Here is a 3,669-nt window from a genome sequence, read left to right on the forward strand (position 1 = left end):
CATTTAAGACATGGCAGGCTTTCGTCTTTTTCCAAAAAGTTATAAGACTCACAGCAATGGTTGGTCGGGAACCCTACAAAAGACAGTGAGTTGGTAATTGATGGAAAGTTGTTATAATTCCAATGAGGAAATTGGAGTTTGAAACAAGCCAGTAAATAGTGTCATTTAAGACTTATGAAGATACTGCTTGTTTAAGCTTTGCTGCCTGTTGTAACAACTGCTTGAAAACCACTTAAATTCTTCCTGTCTAAGCGGGGGCTGAAGGAGACATGCCATTAAATTGTTTAACCATTATTATAGGCAAGCAGAAGTTTTACCAACCTGTTGAATGGTCAGACTCAACATTTTCATTAACATGGGCCTCAACTTGTGGTATAAAACATAAGCCCAAAGAGGTAAAATCAAGTGTGTGCCCAAACTGTTGCCTGTCTAAGAGGTAAAAGCTATAAGACTCACAGCAATGGTTGGGCTGGAACCCTACAGAAGATAGTGAGTTGGTAATTGATGGAAAGTTGTTCTAATTCCAATGAGGAAATTGGAGTTTGAAAGAAGCCAGTAAATAGTGTCATTTAAGACATGGCAGACTTTCGTCTTTTTCCAAAAAGCTATAAGACTCACAGCAATGGTTGGGCGGGAACCCTACAGAAGACAGTGAGTTGGTAATTGATGGAACGTTGTTCTAATTCCAATGAGGAAATTGGAGTTTGAAAGAAGCCAGTAAATAGTGTCATTTAAGACTTATGAAGATACTGCTTGTTTAAGCTTTGCTGCCTGTTGTAACAACTGCTTGAAAACCACTTAAATTCTTCCTGTCTAAGCGGGGGGTGAAGGAGACATGCCATTAAATTGTTTAACCATTATTATAGGCAAGCAGAAGTTTTACCAACCTGTTGAAAGATCAGACTCAACATTTTCATTAACATGGGCCTCAACTTGTGGTATAAAACATAAGCCCAAAGAGGTAAAATCAAGTGTGTGCCCAAACTGTTGCCTGTGAAAGTGGTGCATATAAAGGTAGATCGGTGCCTTAAACAGGTGTAAATGACTAAACACACTTACTGTAATAGGCATAGATATAAAGTACATAAGCTTAGCTGATTACATAGGTTAAGCTTAGTTACTAAGTCATTCAAGCAAATGGTTTGTTTACATATGCCTTATGGTTTCAGCCACAGGAATCAAAACGAACAGATGCAAGTGTAACAAGGGTACTTTTCAGAAAACATATAGAAATATTTCTTCTTCTTCAATAAATGTCAAGGCTCAAGTACCAGTTTCGGTAACGTATATAGGGGGGTTGCTATATCGGTGTTTTGTATAGTTTATTATGTCCTTTAGTCCCGCTGGATAAGACCTGTAAGTAGAGACTCCTTCCTGCAAACATATGAACATAGTATCAATATGTTCTTTTATCAGGGTATCCTCATATCACACAATAAATTGAATTGAATTGAATTTCTATCATCGTTGAAATAATTCAATAAACTTTTATGAAGATAGGCTCACCACTGATCCAATGTAGACTCTGTCAACTTTTTCTGAAACTCAGACAACAGTCAATGATAAATGTCAAAATAGTAAACAAGAAAGAGTGTAAGACTGTAGAACAGATCAATGAAATAGGGATCAAACACGAGCTCCTCCAAATAAACTCGAGCCAGGTGATCAGTGAAATTTACCTGACATCCAAGATCCCCAAGTCCCAGAATGCGTTCACCATCAGTGACAACTATAACATTAACACTCCTTTCACTCCAGTTCTTCAAAATTTCTAGGATCTTACCTCTGCAAAAACCATACCCTCGCAAGTTTTAACACAGTGAAACAAATTTAAAGGATGAACCTAACAAAAAGGAATTGGAGTTTATAACCTTTCATTCCGCTCCTGCCAAGAGAAATTGTGTAACCCAGTAAACTATACTGTCAAACATATTTTATGCAATTTCCTTCCAGTAGTATCAACCAGCTAAGAAGCTGGTAATAATAAATATATATGCTACTGCAGTAGACAGATAGTTTTCATATTAACATAGATAATAACCACATGCCAAATATGGCCCACAAGGGACTGACACCAAAACTATTGATCATATTGGAGGGAGAATAGAAAAATGCTCAAACCATTTAAAGGAGAAATAGAAAAATGCTCAAACCATACTCGGGTTTCGATAAAAGTTTGGATATTTCAATAGAAATACCTCGAGGTCCATCAGTGCCATGTATTTCTGCAATGAAGTTTGATATTGGGGAATGTTATTCAAAAGCCTTTTTTCCTATAGAAATGTAACAATAGGTTTAGCAACCAATAGATAAATCTCCCATATGAGATAGTCACAAAAGAAAAAGGAAAAGAAAAGAGTGTTCTTTCACTTCCTGTACTTTGCAAAGAGATAAAACATCTAAATCACAGTAAAGGGAACCATAAAAACTAAAGAGCATTCATTGCAAATATCCAAATCTATGCAAATCGGAGAGGAAATTACTTGAAGTTCTTGTGACAGACAAGCAGGCGGTAGAAGGCCCCTAAGGTAGTGAGTGTCTCTCTCCTTCTCAGTCAATGCTAATCCTTTGTTAAAGTGGGGATCTCGCAATAAGGTGCACCCACTGTTCCAAGAACCAAAAAACAATCAAGTCAGGGTGGTCGTCGTTTCAAGGATTATTTCTACAACATTAAGATCATCAAATTCAACGGCAGAGAAAAAAACCCAAAAGTGTCCCAACAATCAGGAACAATCTTCAACTGTTGAAACAAAAAGAAAAACCTCTTCATTTGATGATCAATAGCCCAATTCAATACATGCTTTCATGAATCATACCTACATTCTCATAAAGAACCCAAATCCAGACTTGCTGGCTAATGGCTAATGCCATGCCTAGCCCGACTTAGCTGCCATGACAACCTCCTATTTCACAAAATAAGCATACTACACTCCTGTGCAAATTGAACCCTAGTGGGGGTTTAGGGAATGTCACCAACCACTCAAGACCCCAAAAGATTTTTAGGTTTATTCTGATTAAATAGAAGTGTATGATTCCAAGCATAAGCAGCATTATTGTTCAAGACATTGATAGGCTGGAGGCTTCGGACCCGCTTTGAAAAATATACCTAATCATTGAATGCTATGCTAGTGCGCCAAATCTGTATAGTATTTGATAAAAAGCAGTCAGCATAGTCATTCAGATCAAACCATCATTAAATAGAACTAAAAAAAATTGTTTCAAGTCGGACTTGCTATTATTGAAGAATCAGTTCATGAGCAGAGTATCGTAATCACTACTAGTTAACTTGTCATAACATAGGTAAATAGAGTGCATTCAATAGTCTTATCACATAGTCTGAAGCCCTATATGACGAGTAAGATAAGCCCCAATAGGGTCCCGAATTGCATATGAATCAATCTGTAACCACTAGTTTAAAGCCTTGCATGGAGGACACCAATGGGCAGAAAAGTACAGACCCACTTGTTTCCCTTCCAGTTCTCCAACTTTCACCTGTAGATTACATTGGATTCAATACAAAAATGCAATGTTGCAGCAAAATAAATGATAACAGAGACTATAAGTATAGCAATCGTACCTTGTCTCCATTATTTCTGATCAGGAAATCACGTTCCCCGTTGCAAAGCAAAGAGCTCAAACTGTCATTGGTTGTTTCCTTTTGCACAGCCA

The 3,669-nt window shown here is 37.3% G+C and overlaps 1 long non-coding RNA gene across 1 annotated transcript; it reads right to left on the minus strand.

The window, feature by feature from the left end:
- Positions 1-1,284: 1,284 nt before the first annotated feature.
- LOC149257745 (uncharacterized) lies at positions 1,285-1,604 on the minus strand. Its single transcript, XR_016245975.1, has 2 exons — positions 1,507-1,604; positions 1,285-1,374 (listed from the first exon to the last, which is right to left on the minus strand). It is a non-coding gene; the product is annotated as an uncharacterized LOC149257745 (long non-coding RNA).
- Between the last annotated feature and the right edge of the window lie 2,065 nt (positions 1,605-3,669).

This window comes from Pinus tabuliformis, chromosome 6 (genome assembly GCF_031772625.1).
Source record: "Pinus tabuliformis cultivar Carrire ecotype Pingquan chromosome 6, CPIR1, whole genome shotgun sequence".
Taxonomy (NCBI): Eukaryota; Viridiplantae; Streptophyta; class Pinopsida; order Pinales; family Pinaceae; genus Pinus; species Pinus tabuliformis.